The sequence below is a fragment of the Dermacentor silvarum genome, chromosome 2 (genome assembly GCF_013339745.2).
Source record: "Dermacentor silvarum isolate Dsil-2018 chromosome 2, BIME_Dsil_1.4, whole genome shotgun sequence".
NCBI classification, from domain to species: Eukaryota; Metazoa; Arthropoda; class Arachnida; order Ixodida; family Ixodidae; genus Dermacentor; species Dermacentor silvarum.
In genome coordinates this window covers 140,399,398-140,421,058 of record NC_051155.1, presented here as the reverse complement: position 1 = coordinate 140,421,058, position 21,661 = coordinate 140,399,398, and the positions used below count along the sequence as shown (strand labels likewise).

The window sequence follows — 21,661 nt, the reverse complement described above, 5'->3', positions numbered from 1 at the left end:
GACGTCCCCGTATAACGGAGGGGAACGCTGTAATTCAAGGCCGAAAGTTATACTTGATTCGTGCAACAAACAGCCATCTTCATTCGCGTCTCTTCTTTCTCACTTGCAGCGAGCCTCTTCAATCGCAGGCCGAACGAGCGCTCTGTCTTGTCTTTTATCCCGTCCCTCGTAGTGCCTGTATACGGCATAGCAGAACGCTCGAGCCCGCGCCCGCAACCACAAGCTTCCACCGCGAAACCACCTGCCTTTATTTGTCTTCCTTTTCTTTTTCTCCCCAAGAGAGATTTGTTACCGGAGGCAGGTCCATAATGCGTTGCACAAATCTAGCAAGCCCCGGTCGGTGTGTAGCAGTATATATACCCGTGACACAAAAGCGTTCGCTTGAACAACGCTCGCGGACCGCCGGCGGGCTGACAAAATCCCCCAGCGTCGCCAACACCACCGCTCGAAAGGAGTTGAGAAAAAAAAAATCAAAGATAGATCCGCGAGACGAAATAAAACTGGCGACAACGAGAGGCGCGTGCCCGCGCTCGCGCACAACACGCACACTGCACTCGGCGCAGACACGTCAAAGCGGCGACGAGTGAAAAATGGTCCGGGAGAAACCGCAAAAAGCGCGTCTCCCCCGCGCCGTCGGCGCCCAACCTACAGAAAGCTGCCCGCGCCGAGCCCAGCATTTATACTTCAATCGCGCGCGGATTCCCTTTTCCATTTTGTCAGTCTGGCGACGCGCGGTGTGTCATATATATACAAAAGCGCGTAGAGTGCGAAGTAGTGTTACCTTATAAGAAACCCGCTCGTACATTTTCTCCCCCTTTACATTTAGCCACCTTCCTGGCTCCGGCTCCTCGGCGAACAGTTTTCGCAGGACATATACCAGCTAAGCGACTACAGCCAGACAGAGGCCAGTCACATCGAATCGAAAACGGTGACTGTCTGTCTGTGCCATCCACCGCTCCCCCTTTCCTACCCCCTATCGGCGTTGACACGTACCCGTCATTGCGGGACTTGTCAACACAGCGAGTGCATCATTTTTCCTCCTAATGATCACCCACTCCGAAAACGCAGCGCCTAATAGATTTCTCGCACGACAATGACTGAGATGCATGTTCTTTATTATTTTTTTAATGAGGAAAAGGCATGTCGTCGTCGTGGAGTGTGAGGCGCGGTAGTTCGCGTCTGTAAATATACTCACGATAACCTTCTGAAAGGAACACGGTCCATTGTTACATTTACGCGCGCGATCATCGACAAGCTCCTTCCACAACAGAGTCGCCGTTCTTTCCATTCTTTGCACAGCGCTCGGCGAGCGACGTGACTAACGTTTGAGCCTCTAAACAAAGCAAGCGGGTGCGTCTCCTGCACATTTCGAGGCGAGCGCGTTTAAACTATACGAGGAATAACGAGCCGTAAACTGCAGACTCACCGACTTTCCTCGTACAAATGCCTCGTATATAGTCGAAGCACGACGGGGCTGTGAAAATGGCGGCAGCTTGGACAAGCAACGCCGCCGTTTCGAAGGCCGGTGTGACCAAACAATAGTACACATGGAAAGTGGCGTTGAAAGAAAAGGCGCGCCATCCAGAAATCTCTGCAGAATAACTGAGCTTTCTTTTCGTCAGGTTGTCGCGAGGATTACTTCTAGCTCCCCTGATATTGCATCAATACTTCTTTTTGGGCGAGTTGGTACATCTTGAAACTTTGGGTAACAGCGCAAACAGACGACCACAAGAAGGGAGACACGGACACACAGGCGCTGACTAACAACTGGTTTTATTGTGAAGGATAGCACACCTTATATATGCCAGAGTGAAGCAAGGGAAAGGGGAAAACATAACAAGGGTAACATCGTGCCAACAACGCAAGCGCAAAAAACAGCCAACCAAGCGCAACAAGACGCAAACAATTATTTTTCTTTCTAATCTGAACCCCCGATAGCCGCATCCAGAAGATAAAATTCAGCGTCAAAGAGAGCAAGGGAAGGGGTGCTGAAGCACTTGCTACCGAACTTCCTGATGTGGTAGGCTTCCAAACTGATGCGCGCTGTCTTGTCACTACTCTTTCCTAGAATCGTCGTCTCCTTTAACCGGGCCACACAATCAGTGCACTTGCTAACGTGCGCAACTATATGTGCGTATTTGTCATCTCGTTTTTTCAGTTTTAGAGCGTGTTCCCCTAAACGGTCATTGACACAGCGACCAGTTTCGCCGACGTAAAACATCCCACAAGACATGGGAATGCAATACACCACTCCAGTGGAACATTTAACGAACGGCGGTTGGTGGTTCTTCTGGCATCCACGTTTACTGGTGTTGCAGATACGTGGGCACAACTTTCCCAGCTTGTTAGGGGCAGAAAAACATATTGGCACGCCGTGCCTACTTGCCACCTTCTTCAGATTGTGGGAGAGTTTATGGATGTAGGGGACCACCTCAGGTCTATGTGCCTTCCGGTGATCCTCCGCCGTTGTACTTCCCGTTCCACGCTTGAATTTTTGAAGGAGGGTTTCAGAAACAGCAGTCAAGACCGAGACGGGAAACCCTGCAGCCAAAATTAAAGACGGCTTACCTGATTGTTAAAACTGAGCGTCATCTGATGTGGGCACGATTTCTGGAGAGCCGATTCCATACACATCACCGCTATTCCTCTCTTAATTGTCTTGGAATGTGTCGAGTCATAGGGCAGTAGCTCCTTCTTAGCCCGTGGGTAGTATCCCCAGCAAACGTGTCCATCACAGAACGTGATTTTAAGGTCTAAAAACTGTAAAAATTGAAGAGTCCGGAAGTTCATGGGTGAAACGCAACCCACGTCCATGTTTGCTAAAAAAAGATAAAACTTCACCTACAGTAGAGGAGTAGGTAGAGGCAGGCTGCTTTTTTTATATTTTTTTATTTTTTTCCCTCTACTGTAGGTGAAGTTTTATCTTTGTTTAGCAAACATGGACGTGGGTTGCGTTTCACCCATGACCTTCCGGACTCTTCAATTTTACAGTTTTTAGACCTTAAAATCACGTTCTGTGATGGACACGTTTGCTGGGGATACTACCCACGGGCTAAGAAGGAGCTACTGCCCTATGACTCGACACATTCCAAGACAATTAAGAGAGGAATAGCGGTGATGTGTATGGAATCGGCTCTCCAGAAATCGTGCCCACATCAGATGACGCTCAGTTTTAACAATCAGGTAAGCCGTCTTTTGGCTGCAGGGTTTCCCGTCTCGGTCTTGACTGCTGTTTCTGAAACCCTCCTTCAAAAATTCAAGCGTGGAACGGGAAGTACAACGGCGGAGGATCACCGGAAGGCACATAGACCTGAGGTGGTCCCCTACATCCATAAACTATCCCACAATCTGAAGAAGGTGGCAAGTAGGCACGGCGTGCCAATATGTTTTTCTGCCCCTAACAAGCTGGGAAAGTTGTGCCCACGTATCTGCAACACCAGTAAACGTGGATGCCAGAAGAACCACCAACCGCCGTTCGTTAAATGTTCCACTGGAGTGGTGTATTGCATTCCCATGTCTTGTGGGATGTTTTACGTCGGCGAAACTGGTCGCTGTGTCAATGACCGTTAGGGGAACACGCTCTAAAACTGAAAAAACGAGATGACAAATACGCACATATAGTTGCGCACGTTAGCAAGTGCACTGATTGTGTGGCCCGGTTAAAGGAGACGACGATTCTAGGAAAGAGTAGTGACAAGACAGCGCGCATCAGTTTGGAAGCCTACCACATCAGGAAGTTCGGTAGCAAGTGCTTCAGCACCCCTTCCCTTGCTCTCTTTGACGCTGAATTTTATCTTCTGGATGCGGCTATCGGGGGTTCAGATTAGAAAGAAAAATAATTGTTTGCGTCTTGTTGCGCTTGGTTGGCTGTTTTGCGCTTGCGTTGTTGGCACGATGTTACCCTTGTTATGTTTTCCCCTTTCCCTTGCTTCACTCTGGCATATATAAGGTGTGCTATCCTTCACAATAAAACCAGTTGTTAGTCAGCGCCTGTGTGTCCGTGTCTCCCTTCTTGTGGTCGTCTGTTTGCGCTGTTACCCAAAGTTTCTGATATTGCAAGGTAAATGCAAACGAAATCTGGTGCACGATGCAAGAACACTGTGCCGCGCGCTCAAATTCATTCATTCATTCGTAGTGTATGGAACGTTCCACCCATTTTTGGCGTCGTTTAAGTTTCCGGTATCTTTTAAATCGTGATATGAACTAGTTAGCGCAGTAAACGCATTATGTTATATTTTTCTACATTCTATTCTCTTCAAAGCACTGCTTTGAAAGAGTTGCAATGCAGACAGTAGACATACACAGGCAACGCAAGCCGCAGCAACACTTCTAGCGGAATAACAGCTCGAGCAAAGCGACAGTCCACTCGTGACAAAGCGTTTTGTTCGACGCAGAACAAAGGCAGTCATTCACAGGCAAGAAGCCCGAGTGTCCTGCAATGCGCGAGAACTTAAGAGAGCTAATGTGTTGCATAATACTGCCACGAACTTCAGCCAGCTGCGTCCGAGATCTATTGCAAAAGCGCGATCCATCAGCAGACAATCGCGCCGGCTTTATGCCGGCGCAGGGAAATGTAATGGCTTCCTTTTCAGAATCATCTCTACAAAGTAATTTCGTGATGCAACCGGCACTAAACGGGTATAGAATCGAGTTTCGTCCGTTTCGTGGCTGTACACGTGAGAAAGAAGAAAGAAAGAACAAAATGAACTGTGTCGAGGCAAAGCTTAAAACAGAAGGACGAAATATAGTCTGCCAACACAGTGCGGACAGCGGACGTATCGAGAAAATGAATTTAAAAAAAAAGAAGAAAAAGAAAACTTAGCCCGCAAGGCGCAGCCCTGCATCATTGATCAACCGGATCAGAGAACAATGTTCGGACGGTCCGCATCGCAAAGTGCTCGAGGCCGAGCACTTCTCCAGAGTTTCCTTGGTCTCTAACCCTATATAGGTCTGCGAGACGTCTACTCAATGAGCTCACGGATGAAAGAGAGAGAGAGAGAGAGAGTGAGATGGGGGCGAAGTGACAGAGAGGGAGGAAGAGCCGGAGCGCCTTATCTAAGCAGCGCACACCGCGCGTGAAAACGCAGTCCGAACCCAACGGCTCGCGCTCGCTTAGAGAGTTCTATGCTATATAGGCAGCTCGCGCAAGTCGGGAGCCGCCTGAGATGCGCGATTAGCCCCAAGTCGCAACCCTCCCATCACCGAGTTCATTCCGGAAGACGGGAAAAGAATTCGCCGTCGCGATGCACGACGGAAATCTCTCACGCGTACGTACAACGGTCGCCTCGAAACAAACCACGCGTGGAGCCCTCGTCCAGCCAACAAGCGAGCGAGCGTGCGGAACACGTCTTACGCAGAGAGTCCTCACGAGGCACTGCGCGCATTCCGGGAGACTTGTAGCGCGTACGTGCGTGAGCAAAGAACATGCACACCGCTGGCGCGAGCCAGCGTGCTGAGCTACACCGCGACGGATGGGAACAGGAGGAAGGGGGTGGAGGCCTGGTGACGCGAAAGGAACAACCTAATGGGGAGAAAGGCGCGGGTAACGCGGCAACATACAGTCGCACCCGAGGAGAACGCGCGTTCCGCCGGGAGACGCGCGCAGTAATTAGGTTTCCTCGACTCCCGAGATCTCGTTGCGCAAGGGTTGAGGGGAGCGCGCACTAAGTAAGCGAATAAGTAAGTAGGTCACACAGCACGAGCACAGCTAGCTAGCTAGCTGCGTTATAGAGAGAACACGCGGGACAGAGAATGAGCCAGGCGATAGAGGAGATAGAGGAGATAGAGAAAAACGGAGAAAGAAAGGATATCATCCCGCATGGCTCGCAGCAGTGGGTTCTCGCGAGTAAATCAGTAAGCAGATGAGGACCGCGACCAAAATCAATCTACAGGGACAAACAGAACGTTCCCTACTATGAGGTGTATACGGATCGTTTTAGCTTACACCGGAACCTATATAGATTGGCTTTGTAGCGGCAGAACCTTACCAGAGACTCCGACCTTACCCCAACGCGCTCTCTGGAGTATGTGCGCCGCTTTTCGAGAGGGTTCTTCCGGTGCTGGTTTGCGTGTCTGATTAGCGCGGAGGCTTTCAGAGAGTCCCTCGCTCCGCCTAATTTCCTTCGACAGAGTGAGACGACATGCAACGCTTCGCGTATCCGGTGCACGGTTTCCCGTGCGTGCTTTATCAGCGGCGGCCACAGCGTTGATTAAAGCAAGGGCCTCCTATACGTCAATCCGGTTCGCGTGGATGATAATGAGAATAAATTATTGTGTTTCGACGAGACGTCGATAGATGGCGTATACAAAAATAAAATTTAAGGCCTCCTATGCGCCAATCCACTTGGCCGCACGGCGATAATAACGATAGTAATTGACGACATTCCCACGTAACGGCAAAGGACGGCGTAAGAAGCAAACATTTTGAACGTAGGAGGCTAAATAAACAGAAACAAAGCAACACTGCATTTCAGTTCCGCATCACCGCCGACATCACGGCTACGTCTTCTTTCTTTTCTGCTAATTTGACGGGAAATAAGTGACTCTGCTTCGGCAAGTAACGCAGGGCCAATCAGAAATGGCAATGACATGGGAAAAGCCTTCTGTACAGAGGAAAACTTCTCTTCGAGCGCCAAGTCGCTCACGCGTAATTTATTACGTTTGTACTTAAAAAAAAAAGAACAAAAATCAAGAAAGAAATCGCTAACGCGAAGGTACGACGCCTGCTTTCATTATCGCAAATGGAGCGGCTGTCTATCAAATCAAAATAAAATATTACAACAGAACAGCAAGGAAACAATGATTTCGCTCGGTCCAGTGAACTGCCAGGTTTTCAATGACAACGCAGTCTCGCCAGTTCGTATACGTACTTATTTTCTCTTGCGCTTAAAGATAAGCGCTGACATGCTTTGCAATCACCGGGAACTTGAAAAAAAAAATCACCGACGTTACGCTTTTCTAATGCGAAATTTGAGCGAAGCTCTCTACATGTTTTCAAATTTCGCGATATACTGGCTGGCGCGGACAATCTGTCTCTCGTGCGGCACGTTGCAAACGGAGCGAAGTGTGGCGCGACTGCCTCGCTAATACGGAGATCGCGAGAGCCAGCGCGTGGGTGACGCGTGGGCGCCATTCACAGCTGCCGCCGCAGACAGACCTCCACTCAAGCAGCGCTTTGTTTGCATACAGATTACGCACGCTACTATGGCACCCCCTTGTAGCCATCGTCGCCGCAAAGCCCGTCTTGCGTGGCACTACACTTTTCTTCTCACGCTTTCGCCATGCCCTCCTCCTCCTCCGCCTCATGGTTCCGCTCGCGCTCTCTTCGCTATCGCCATCTTTCATCTCCCGCTGCACTCCATGTTCGCGTTCATCCTTCGCTGGGCTCGTTCGCTCGGTTACGAGGAACAACGCCGGCGCTCGCCGCAGGAAGAGGCGCCTAAGAGCTGCGCTCTAAAAAGAAATATAAGCTATGCAGAGCCCACGCACTGTGGGTTAATGCTATGCGAAGCATTTTGCAGATAAGTGGCTATCAGTACAAATTGAGCTTCCGCAATGTGTTACCAGATGGCGAAACATGGCCTTGTAAGGTGAGCAAATTGTGTGTGTGTGTGAGGACAACGGCGATTGAATGACGACTGTTTCAAGAAGGTACTCCAGCAATGAAACGTTACAATCAGTACGGTTGTATGACGTAATAGTTCAGCGGAAATCCGCTAGGTGGAGATAAGTAATTAAAGGGACACTAAAGAGAAACCGGAAGTGGAGCGTAAATGGTATATTATCCTTTCACGATCACAGCCATACCATTCTTACTGAAAACAGATGTTTAATAAGCGAGAAAATAGCGAAAAACTGAAGGATAGGTGCTGACGCCCCTTCGAAATTCCCGCACTACACGTTCGTGACGTCGGAGATTACAAATGCAGGCCGGTCGCGATTGGTCGAGAGCGATTTATCGCTGTTAATAAAACGCAAAATGAAATACACCTTAAACGTACATAAACAGCATTTGCCAACTTTTTAAACCGTTTCAAGCGAGGAAGTACAAGTTTAGCAGAAAATTAAATAAATAAGAAAAAATGGCATGGAGATACATGCGGCCGTGATAGTTTCGTAGTTTCGTTCTTGGTCAATGCATCGTTGCGCGCGCCTGTTCCGTTCTACGGTGTTTAGTTGCGTGTTGCGTGGCTCGAAAAACGTTGACTTCGCGGGAAACAGCCAGAAAATGCCTCGTGTGTGTAGTGTTGAGGGCTGTATAAATGGCCCAAGGCGCTTGCTCAGGGGCAGCGGCAGTGTTGACTCGATTGTGTCCGTTCATGTGGTGTCGCGCGGAGAGCCCCGGCTCCCCGGCGTTCGCAATGGCTCAGTGCTCTGCCGATGATAAAACGGCAAAACAGCCAGAGAAACCGATGGTGTGCTCTCTGCATTTCTCGCCCTCGGATTATGTGTATAATCTTGCCCTCGGAATGTATCTTGGCGTGCCCCAGAGGCCAGTCCTTTCTCGAGCAGCTGTTCCCTCAATGCGGCCTTCATCAAACCCCCTACCGGTGCGCCTGCAGCAGCAAATTGGCGGCTCGGTGAGTGCTGAATGTCATTAAATAAAGCCACGAAATAACCATACCGAGTACGTGCGCAACTTTCTACGCTTGTTCTGTCGGGAACATCGTCGCCTGGCGGACCGGACACTTCGCCTTCCGTCGACGAAAACGAAGCTCTGCTTTCGCCGGCGCGGCCGGCGGCTCACCGCCATCGCACGCGGAAACATCTACCGCTCGAGCACGGAGGATCATTTCGCGCTCCGTTTCACTGATTATAGCTGAAATGCATCCTGCTCCCTGCCTCTTGCAAGGCTACCTTGGTTCTCCACAAGAAAAGTAGAAAGATACCTATCAGGAAAGGGGTCAGGCAAGGAGACACAATCTCTCCAATGCTATTCACTGCATGCTTAGAAGAAGTATTCAAGCTCTTAGACTGGGAAGAATTAGGAGTGAGGATCGATGGCGAATATCTCAGCAACCTTCGGTTTGCAGATGACATTGTCCTATTAAGCAACAATGGAGAGGAATTACAACAAATGATTGAGGACCTTCATCGAGAAAGTGCAAGAATTGGGTTGAAGATGAATATGCAGAAGACAAAGATAATGTTCAATAGCCTGGCAAGCGAACAAGAATTCAGGATCGCCAGTCAGCCTCTAGAATCTGTAAAGGAATATGTGTATCTAGGTCAATTACTCACAGGGGACCCTGATCATGAGAAAGAAATTTACAGAAGAATAAAATTAGGTTGGAGTGCATACGGCAGGCATTGCCAAATCCTGACTGGGAGCCTACCACTGTCGTTGAAAAGAAAGTGTACAATCATTGCATTCTACGGTGCTAACATACGGGCAGAAACTTGGAGGTTAACAAAGAAGCTCGAGAACAAGTTAAGGACCGCACAAAGAGCAATGGAACGAAAGATCTTAGGAGTAACGTTAAGAGACAGGAAGAGAGCGGTGTGGATCAGAGAACAAACGGGGGTAGTCCTGCTTCCCTGGCGAGCTCTTCGTTGCAAGGTTCAGCGGCAGCAACGGTATCCATCGCGGCGAACGCAAACGCAGCGACCATGCATGCAGCCATGATGCATCCAGCGCCTCGGCCGTTTACGCAAGCGGTGACGTATCATGGCGCATTCTGATTCGCTGAGAGCAATGAAATCTGTTGACGACACTGCTTCAGCGCCAATCTGGGGTGAGGGAAATTGAGGAAGAGATATTTGGTCTTTGTTTACGAATTTCTCCGCTAATAACTCATATTTTTGCACCCAACAAAAACTGCATGCATTCCTGAAGGTCCTTCTTTTATTTCAGCTGAACTTCCTGTTTCTCTTTAGTGTCCCTTTAAAGGGAAACTGAGACATCCACCCAAATGTAGCAATTTGCTACAATGCAAACCCAACCGGGTTCCTCGAAAGAAAGCCTCGCAGTTGAAGAAAAATTCGTCCTGGTCCGGGACTCGAACCCGGGACCACCGCCTTTCCGGGGCAGCCGCTCTACCATCTGAGCTAACCAGGCGGCTAGCCATTCTAACCATTCGACTTCGCCCTGCCATCTGCTAGACTGGGACCGACCCACAAGGCGGTGCGTCGTCATATGAAGTCTAAACACGCTAGCTGCCATTAGGGAAGAATGGGGGAAGTAGTAGTAGAACGTGACTTTTGAAGGAAAGGAAATCGAAGATAAAAGTGCGGCGCCGTAACTGTCTCTCGCTGTGAGGACACCTCAACAGCACTGAAAAGGGGAGGGGGTGAGGGAATTAGAAGAATAGGAAATAGGCCTCTCCGGTCGAGCGGCAAGGCCGAACACCCGAAGAAGCTGGGGGAAACTGGCTCGCTCTCGCCCGAAAGAACACTGAATGCTTGTATATGCGAAGTTACGAACAAGCCAACCGTCTCAAAGCGCTAGCTTGCACGCGGGAATTCAGGTGTGTGGCGTATGGTTGCCATTACGGAGGCTCTAAGTATTGGGCACCGAAAGTTTGGAGACCCCAAGAGCCGGCTCCTGATTCGAATCCCCCCCATGGGACATATAGTTGTTTCTTCTTTGTGAAAATGCCCGAAACAAGGAAAAACAAAAACGATAATTAACGCAAAATGGCTGGCCGGAGGAGAAGAATGCTTCGCATTCAAAGCACCTATCGCAGAGTTAAACGCGGCAGCTGGAAACATCATGCAACCGTATTGCACGCTGTCGCAAACAAGCTTTGGCTCACCGCCCAACACCCTATAGAGGCGGCGAATGAAAAACGGTCACAAAAAATGCATATAGGCCTCCTCTAACGAAAGGCTCGCATCGATAAATAAGTTAAAATCGGTCTTTCGTAACAACGAAGTTACTCACGCGGCCCTGCAGTTTAAAGTAGCGCCAAGGCGAAATCCTCACGTAAAGATTAATGGGGTAGACCCCGATGTCCCTGCATCCCAGGTGGTCGCCGCTATAAATTCGGCCAACCAGGGACTCAACCTTCCCGAGGACGTGTGCGTCATCCGCACGTCTTCGCGTGAACGTGGCGGTAACGTGTCGCACGTCATCGAGGTCGATCCGTCTTATTTCCAAAAACTTGTTAGCAAGTATTTTTTACCAAGTATTACCGCATGGGGACCGGAGTGACGGGGGTGTCCGTAGGTGGCGCAGTGCGTGCAGAAAGGCATGTGCAAGTGCTCTACAACACGCACCACAGGTAAAACCGACCATGAGTCTTAGACAAGAAGTTTTGGTAACAAGTTCTTGGCGCATATTAGAGGATGCCGGAACTCTCATCTAAGGAGCCTGCGTCGGTAATACAGTCCCCATAGAAACTATATACGCAGCTGGCCGCCAACACCAACAGGTGAAACAGTGTGGACTATACAAAAATCTCGCAGAGGCCTTGCAGCACGGCTGTCACACGCGCTTCTCTTTCCGCACAAGTCGAGCTAACGAGCGCGTAATGGGCCCTTGCCGCGGAAATTAACACCATTATCAGAAAGTCGTTTCAGCCGCGGCTTTCACGGCGATGTGGCTCGTTCGAGGCTCTTTCCGAAAATGCACACATGAGGCGCTACAAATGTGGCACGCCCCCTCACCCCCCTATGGTCTCCCTCCCCCAATTTTCAGCAACAAAATACTATTAGCTGCCACGCAAAGCTACATCGACAGCTGCGCGACAGTAACTACCTGTTTTCCTGTTGATTATTTTTTTAAGCGGGCGGCTTGCCACAGCAGACATGCAAAGTGCTTAGCACTGCAACCAAGACATAGCGGCTAAGGGAAGAAGAATGACGACGTGCCATATAGCACCACTCCCATCGCTTTCCTCTCCAAATCATTGCATGCTCTGAGGTCGCATACGAAGACAGTGGTCACGTCGTGACAGCCTCTGCGGTTTAAATGAGTAGCCACATCGCCGCTCGTGTGGTCGCCAAAGACGCTACACATAGTTCGCACATAAAGAGGTTCCGAGGTGCCAGGCCCGCAAGGAACCGAAATGCTTTGCAAGATTATATAAAACCTCAGCCCTAATCAGCCCATTGACAAGAAACGGTTAAAGACCACAGCCACTTGAGCAGAAAAGAAAAAAAAAAAAAGCGACACACACGGCAAGGCATCGCGCGCGAAGGGTTCGCCTCTACCTATCCACGCGCGTCAAGTGAAAGCCGCGCTTGAAAGGCTCCCACTTGCGCATGCAGGATTCAGCAAAAGCGCATTCTATGTGTTCAGTACAGCAGCGTACGGTTTACGTACGTTATGAGAATGCACTGCCTCGAACAGCACAAGAAAAAAGAAAGATAGCGGATAGCGATAGGCCGGATTAAGCTACCCAACCGACCTTGTCTCACCTCAAATGTGCAGCGAACCCAGCTGCCCATAATCGCGAAGTTCGAAACGAGAGAGAGAGAGAGAGAGAGGAGAGAGGAGAGAGAGGGGTACAAAAAATAATAAAGCAGCAATTTAAACAATTGCGCGGATAGCACCCGCTTCATTGGCACCTGCAGCCGCCGCCGCCACCCTCATGCAAATTTAACCCCTCGCTCTAACGGCAATCGCCCCTCAGGCCGGGGCCATCCGGGCAGATTGCTCGGCTCAGCGACCCCGTCCAAGCGCGCTCGCCACCTCGCCTCTCCCCGTTCGAACTGCACTGGCGATCGCACACACATCATGGGCCGCGCGGCGCGAGGCAATGCAGCTTGTCAATGCTACGCGCGTGTTGACGAAGCGAGTGCCAGTTCTAGCGCAAATGTCTGTATGCAAGTAACACTCGCGCCGTTTTACTATAATTCTTATTTACGATTCATTATAAACGAATCTTTCTTTGCCTGCATCAACGGAATGTGGCGTGGTTGGTCGGTTTTCCGGTTGCTCGCAGAGTAAATTGGGTCAATCCTGCAGAATCGAATCAGAAGTAAGCCGATCACGGAGATATAAGATTGTTTAAGCGCAGTGACAGGCGGGGACAAGCACGCAGCTGTGGCACGGACAAACAAGTGCACAAGTCGGAAAGGAAATAAAATTGCGCGCAATAGGTACGTGTCTACTTGCATGGTATTAAAGGAATACATGCTTCAAGAAAGCTTCGCTTAGCGTAAATTCCAAAAAAGTGCGTTAGATCTGCCGTAATCTTAAATTCCTTGCGTCTCGCTCTTTCTCCGTCGCGGCAACTATGTGGCGTTTGGGCGGTTTAAAAGTAAGAAAAGACTAAAAAGAAGGCAAAACGAAGAGGCAACTGCTGAGAAAGATATACCGCGTACACTGCAGGTGGTTTTTTTTTTTTTTTTTTTTTTACTTTTTGATTTTGTCATAATAGTATTCGTCTCTTTAGGGTATTTGTACCTTACGGGTTACAAGCCCCGTCAAGCTCAACGATCACGCTTTTAGCCTGTATACAGTACACAAACATACCCTAATCCTCCTCCTGTAACACCCCCAGGTTCAAAAAAATAAATAAAATATGGGGTTTTACGTGCCAAAACCAGTTCTGATTATGAGGCACGCCGTATAGTGGGGGACTCCGGAAATTTGGACCACCTGGGGTTCTTTAACGTGCACCTAAATCTAAGTACACAGGTGTTTTCGCATTTCGCCCCCATCGAAATGCGGCCGCCGTGGCCAGGATTCGATCCCGCGACCTCGTGCTCAGCAGCACCCACAGGTTCGAGCGATACGGCACAAGAAGCCAGAATTGGATGGCGAACAATCTATATGGTGACACCACCATTTCGCGCTGTTTTACCATTCACAAAAAGTCGAACCAACCTGTCCATGGCTTTCATCCTATAGGCAACATGGGCCAGGCGTGCCTCGATTCCACCTCAGCGAAGGTACCACCCCTATACCATCATAGCCTCAACTTTGAAATGTCGTACACAGTATAGATCGACCGCAAAAGTAAAGATCTTCAACGCGCACTCACCAGAACTCTCCGAATACCATATGGAACATTATCATTTCATGTCGATCCAAAAGCGCCAACACCCGGACTCTGTCGCTTACGGTTGCGTGTGGGTCACAGCTGTACTGCACGAACATAGGTGGATTAGCAAACATTCAACGCTCCCGATTTCCCATGGCGTCTCCCCTTCTCCACCTACTTGTCTGTCAACAAGCACAGCTTCGCTTCGTGGACGCCTCTTACCTTCTATGTGTCCGCCAATCCAACTCCGTTTCCGGGATGCCGCGCCCTGACGTGTGATATCCGCACACCTGAAGCGCCGGACCGCCGGTTTCTACAAACATTTTTTCAATCTCGAAGGGTGGCGCGCGCGCTTTGCATCCACGGGCCCGTGGCACGAAACGCGGGGCCGGTAGGGATGACCGAGCGCCATCGACGATTTCACGTCGGCGTGCTCCCTCCAATATCTCGTTTCGCGTGGCCTTTTTCTTTTTTTCCGCGTGATACCAAAACTCATCCGGCAGCGTCGCGCGACCGATACCACCGCTCCCCACACCGTGGCCACGTGCGTGGCTCGAGCCATTTTCGCGAGGGCCGAGATGCCAATCGAAACGGCGCCGGCGGGGTAAAGTATGGAGGCGAAAAAAAAAAAAAAGAATAATGTCCCACGGCAGGCGCCGAGAAATAACGTCCTATATATGGCGGGCGATCGACGTTTTTGCGCAACGTGAGCGTTTGAACTACGAGCGTCTAGAAAAAAAAATAATGATAATAAATAAAAATAAATCTGCGAGACCAGGATGATTGAAACGCAGGTATGCGAAAAATAAAGTAATAAAAAGTCATACTACCCTGACAGCCCAACCTTGCAGGCGTGACGAAAGGAACAAAATAATGAAACCGACAATAGCGGGGAATATAGCGAGCGAGATCTATAGCTCCATATACCTGTCTTCCACGCATATATGTATTCTGAAGAGGCGTCGATCAAACTTTTCATTAGTTTTATACCTCTTGCCTTTTTCGATGCCATTGATATCAGCCGGCAGTTCTCTTCCCCCCCCCCTCTCTCTCTATCTCTCTCCTCGTTGATGCTTGCAGCCAAGTTCCATCAAGCCTATATAGGTTGGATTTTTACATTCCTCACATTCCCTCGCACATTTTCCCTCCCCCTTCCCCTTTATTTCCCCAAAAACGTCACCCAACTGGCGCCGGCGACCAGCACTTAGCTCCCACCACTTACGCTGCTTTGCCCTCTCTCTCCAATAACCTCGCGTGAGCGTCAAAATTTCGACGCTGCTGCAGGCGAACAGGGGCTATATGAAGAGAACTTACGGAGTGGCAGTCCACGCAGCCGACTATGCCGGGACAGGTGAAGCCAGGGGGCAGTGGTATTTGTATTGGGACAAAAAAAAAATTAAAATTCTCTTATCAAAAAGAAAGAAAGAAGACCTGACTTGTCTACCTTGTCATGCGTTTTAAGCGCTTTTATGAAACGACCGATACCAAATCGCCCAGTTTATCACCCTGCCCAATCCTAGCTTTATCCTCTTACAAAATAAGCTCCAGTTTAAAAGGACACGAAGAAGGTATGTTGTTAAGGCTAAGCTGCGTTGGTGTATTATACATTCGAAACGCCAGGAACAACCTCATATGTCAGAGGAGCCTCGCTAAGCAAGAAAAGACAACACGAAAGACTGGTTGGATGTTACCAAGTCGCAGCTTTTCGTAACGTCATGAGACATGCACAGCACCTTCTCAGGAATACTACGTCATAGCTGATAAATAAGCAAAGGCAACATTGCAGTCTGAAGAAACCGATGGCTCGGAGTTCTGATAACATTTTCTGAAGAAAAACGACCCAAAACATCCGAATACGTGCAATACTAGGGGAACTTGGGCGAGTTGGTGGATGTTCCTATTTGACAAGCAACAGCGCTAACTAGACGGGGACAAAGAAAAGAGTTGAGAGTCAGCGCTTGTGTCGTGATCCTACTTTCTTCGTCCACGTCCCGTTGGCGCTGCTGCTTGTCAAATATAGCCTAATACGTACGAAAGAATCAGTGACTTCATACTAACGTAGGAGTGCTGCGTTGGGAGTTCGGAATATCAAACATATGAACTTAGCCCTCGGTTTTCATCGCTAATAAGAACACCTTCTTCGCCAAAACAAATGCCGGTCGAGCCTTGTGAATAAACATGGAATCGCTATTCGCTGCCAATACACGCACTTAGGCTAACACGAGACTTGAGCGCTCCACGATAAGGTTCGTCTCAAGCGCTGCTCAACTCTCCGTACAGAACACCTCTGCTGCAAAGGCATACGTCGACGAAGGTTAAAAGATCTTGGTTTGAAAATCTGTAACACATCCCAGAAAGAATGCAAGACAAAGGCAAGGCCGGACTAGTGCACACACTTGCTTCTCTCTCGCGTGGGCGTACTCCAGCCCGGCCGTTACAAGCGCAAAGGCCTCTGGCATGTGAACTTTACGATACTCCGTCTCGCTAACTCTGTTCGCAGTACAGCGAAAGCTGCGGGTCGTGCACTGCTAGCCAAGCAGGAACAAAGAACAGGCAGCGTGAGGACGGCTTGCCCACTGTACATCCCCAATCCTTCCGTTTCAGCGGGCGTCATTAACAAGAAGACTAGTGGCATACATTGGGCGGGTCCTAGCTATCGCTCTATATATTGCTGGCGCGATTTCGCTGCACTCCACGGAGCTAACGAGCCGGAGTACACTACTACTTCACGGAAGCGTTGGAGCGCCGCCACCATAGACTCTTATCACGGGCGTTTTTGAACATCGAAAGCGCCGTACTATGCGGTCAATTCGTACGCCTAATAACAGTAGTATAAAGAGGTACTCGGCGTTCCACATTTCCAACAGGTATGCTTGGCACTTTACGGTAGATTCGTACAAAAAAAAAAAAAAACGGTAGTACACAGGGTAATTTCGTTGTTTCGCAACCACGTTTAACTTGACGTCACACAGCGCAGAAAGATACTCAGAAAGTTTTCGTATAAGAGCCCAAGCAGGGCAACTGCGACCATACACCTAATACAAGCTAGTCCAAAGGCTAATTACTTCGACGAACACGAAGGATCGGGGAGGCATGCGGTGGACGTTTCCCGTGGAAGCCGCTGCAGTGATTCGTCGTCCGCAGCTTAAACTACATAACGTGCCCGGCTTTAAGTTAGGGAAGAAATCAGTCGTCTCCACTCCAGTCTCACTATGACCGCCTCGTGGAGCTCAAAGTGTCACGCACAGGTGTCGCCAGCAGTGAGAGGAGGCGAGGGGGGAGGATTTGAGAAAGAGAGGAGGAAAGGGAGTGGGGGGGGGGGGGGTTCTCGTTTCGAAATTCGATTCGATATCGGACTGGCGATCCGCGCGGAGTCGCAGAATGAGGAGTTTCCGCTCGGCCAGGCAGTAGAAGATGAAGAAAGAAGGAAGGCGGGAGGAGGGTAAAGTGGAGAGGCTGCACGGGAAAGAAGAAAAGCACAGAGGGAGACGGGTGCGTGTGCACCACCATCCGTGCGCACAATATCGGAAGTCCCTCTTTCAGTACCCTTTTCTTTTTTTTTTTAATGTGTTTGGAGACGTACAACGGGGCTGAACGAAACAATTGCTAAATGCCTCAGCCCAAAAGCGGAGAAGTATAAAAAAAGATAAAGTAATAGAATTGTGTACGTTCTTCTGACGGTGAACCGACGAAAAAGAAACAATGGAAGTGCAACACGAATGGAAATCACGAAAAGAACGTGTGTAAAGCGCCAAATGCAAAGTTCGATCAGATCGATGACAAACGCGGCACGCCGGGAAAAGGCGCTCAAAGTAGAAAAACAGCCAGTCATGCCATATACGGCCACAGTCCGAATACATATGGTAGAAAGTTGAAAAGGATGAGAAAGAAAGAAAGAACGCTTGGTAAAAATGTATTCTACTAGCAGGAATGACAGCAAGGAAAGAAAAGCGAAACGCCTTCCCCGTGTACACACACACAGACACGCACAATTGTATTAATATCTTGGTCACAAACCAAGATGGATCAACAGACAGGAAGCAGACGATGGTTGTGTAAATTAAAGCCCATTTAGAAAAGAGACGGACGGAGGCGCAATCAATTCGGCCCTATAATACGCACGGTTCACTGTAATCATGGACTGGCAAGGCAGTTGACTCAACTTCTTCCATTGTTTGGTGCATCGTGTCGCGATTCCAGAACACACGACGACGTCTCCCACGCAAAGGGCGGCGGCTCACATATCAAAAAAACTTTCAACACGACATCGCAGGGAACCGCGCGCACGTAGTCGGGCCGCGCACTGGAGCCTCTGCGGAAGCTCAAGCACTCCAGACATCGCTGCCCGCTTTCCCGAGTAGCCCGAGTGCCAGGCGTGCTGCCAAATCACGCTACAGAGAGCAGTGATAGATCCTTCAATTCGCAAAGTGGCTCCGAAACTTGAAAGAGAAACTGCGCCACAATTTCGTCCCTGATGACAACTGCTACCCTACAGGCTCGAGCTCACGCTTTCTTTCGAAGAACGCGGTATGAATTATATATACAGGGTGTTTCATCGCACACTTTCAAAAATTCATAAAGGTTGTCTTAACAAAACGTCGCTTCATGCATTGAAGCACAAAATTAACTGGAACGCCAATGCATTTCTCAAACTTCGGCAATTAATATCTCGAAACTGGTGTCATCCTGAGAATTAATTCCAAGTGGATCCGCCTTGCGAACTCCGCGGCTACAATTTGTAAATTGCAATATGGGCCATCAGGTAATTATTTAAAAACTTTATTAGCGAATTTTTGTTGATTAGTCGATTATACATTTCAATTTTTTGTGCAAGTGATGTCCACCTCTTCGAGTAGACCAGCTCATTAACTAGAATTGGGCTATCTGCCACAGGCAACCTTAAATAAATTCTGAAAGCGTTGGCTGAAACACCCTGTATGTATACAGGATGTCTCTCTATGTAAACATTTCAACGCCACACACCATTGATTGGTTGACCGATTTATTGATTGGTTCATTAACTGGCGCTACTGCATGAACGCAGAGATTTCGACTTCTAACCGAAACATGACTCCTATATTGCAAATGCAACACACCACAAAAGTTAAGTAGACCTCGAAGAGCGCGGGAAGCGCAGTCGATCCGAATAATTGCAGCACCGTTTAGTTTAGGACGGGCTTCCATTCAAATTAAAAAGAAAAAAAAAAGACCACTAGAGTTATGCTTGGAGCCCTAGTCCTGTTCCCGGCCCAATGCTCGCTAAATAGAGAAGCCCTTCACCGAACGCTGTGGATGACACGACATACCCACGAACCTTCTCGTATTACGTCAAATTCGACACCAAGTGGTTTGCCCAGCCAGCAATATTTATCTCGTTTTTCTCGTATCTCATTTTCCTCGAATCGCGCTCACCGACAGCAGAGATGAACTGTTAACTGACACCCAGCTTTTATATTTATTGTATACGGTAGCTCTAGCTCGTCTTTCATGCGAGTCTAGCACGCCACGAAAAAAATGTTAGAGAAAAGAAGAACAAACGTTATTCTGCTAGAAAACTAGAAAAAAAACAACCGATCAAGTTGACGAAACGGGTGATGAAAGGAACGGCCGAGTGTAATGACGCAGCCGGCGGCAGCGCGCACGTCGACATGACGAGGCCTGGAAGACGCAAACAAAGAAGCAACGAAAACAAACAAGTGAAGAACGGGAAAAGAATAAGGCCGAAGGAGAAGGATCGATGAAGATTTTTGAAGCGCAGGAAATAGGTTCCGCCGGAGAAGACAACCTAAACGACCGAGCGCCTGAAAAGACAGGAACACGAAGAGCGAGCAGTGTTGAGTCTGGTATATAAAGGACACACCGGCGACACCAACGGCAACGTATATATATGGTATACTGCACTACTACACAAACACAACGCAAGCCCGCGTCCTCGCTGAAAGGAAAGCCTCGAGTTCCTTGCGACCGGAATGGAGAGATGGAACGAACGATGAAGTAGTGAAGGAAGAAAGTAAAAAATGGAGGAAGAGGGAGAGGAGAAGGACACACGAGAAGCTCTAACGAGCGCGCGTCCAAAGACAAGCTACGAAACGAGACACGAAAATGAAGCCTTCTCTTCCGTAGCGGTGGCCCTGTACTCTATAAAGGGATGCGCTCCTCAAAAACGGACACACATTTCTCTCCCTCTCTCTCTTTTCTTCCTATTTCTTTTTTTCTTTTTGTCGGATCACTGACAGCAGCAGCCGACGTGTCAGAGGAGAAGAACGAAGCAGACCAGCGACTGTGGAAGAAAGCCGACTACGTCTCATCCTCAAAGTGACGCTGTCAACGGTTGCGATGACGACAGACATTTGTCTCCCACGGAAGCGACTCTTCGACACGCGGTTCTGACAGCCGGACATCGCACTTTACTTCCCGACGTTGGCGCTTTACACCGATCCCCCCCCCCCCTCTCCCCTATATATAGTACACATACCATCGAAGTATCGAATGGCGACGCCATAGCGAGAACGCTGGGTTCGCTGTTGCGAAGGCTTACTCCTGATCTTTTACACATGAATCCGACAGTGTAAAGTTGAGCGGCCTGAACACACACACACACACACACACACACACACACACACACACACACACACACACACACACACACACACACACACACACACACACACACACACACACACACGAGAGACTGCGTGGGCTGTATAATCTTTATTTCCAATTTTAGCGCATAAACTTAGGCACTCATACAGCGTCAAATACGCCTGTTCTGCTGCACACTCGTTGAGGCACAACGCAATAAGTGGCACGCTGTATGCAACATTTAAGTGCCACATAATTGCGCAATAGGTGCCACATTTTCGCACTGTGTATTCACGCCGTTGGCACCGTACGGAGTTCAAGCAGAAGACAAGCAGAAGACTCAACTGCTAGCTGGCGCAAATGAATGTCTTTTATTGTGGGAGTTTTTAACGACCCGAAACTGCGCCACGGGTTATAAGGGACGCCGTGTATAGTGCGGAGGGCTCCGGATAAAATCTGAGCACCTGGGGTTCTTTAACGTAAACGTAACCCCAAGTACACGAGCGTTATTTGCGTTTCGCCTCCATCGAAATGCAGGTCGCCGGGGCCGGGCAAACGAACCCTTGACCTCGGCAGTAGAATGCCGTATATCCCCTGCGCCGCCACGGTGGTTGGTCATATATAGAAAGTGTACCCTATAGTTCTGTCGCATCTTGAGGCTTCCGCAGCCGTGGTCCAGTGGACAAGCTCCTGCCTCGAACAAAGGACACAGCGTGAGTTAATTACCGGCTGGGGCTTTATGTCGCCACGTTATATTCCATTCGGCTATCAGCCGAACCGTAACTATAATTGAGTTATTTCGCTGTTCGTAGGGGAACGAAACAGAGCGCGCGGCGGAAAACGGACGGGGACAGTATAGCGCAAAGTGACAGGGCGTATATTATCAGTCCCCGTCAGTTTGTATGAGCGTCATCGTCTCTCGGCGTCGTGCCGTGACCACCGCCCGGGGTTTGTCACCGTGCACGGAGTGCTGCGGATTGATTTTCGACCACCCATAAGATTATCCTTCAACACGCACCGAAATCTAATTACGCGAGCATTTCCGTATATTTCGTATCCACGGGAACACCGCCGGTAATATGGAACCCGGAACCTGTAACATTGCCTGTGGGAAATAGCACAAGTGTAACCCTTGAGGTAAATTTTAA

At 49.2% G+C, this 21,661-nt stretch overlaps 1 protein-coding gene across 2 annotated transcripts in view; it reads right to left on the bottom strand.

The window, feature by feature from the left end:
• Positions 1-21,661, bottom strand: part of LOC119441857 (polypeptide N-acetylgalactosaminyltransferase 13) — a 308,456-nt gene that overhangs the window by 234,710 nt on the left and 52,085 nt on the right. The gene's annotated exons all lie outside the window — the stretch shown is intronic.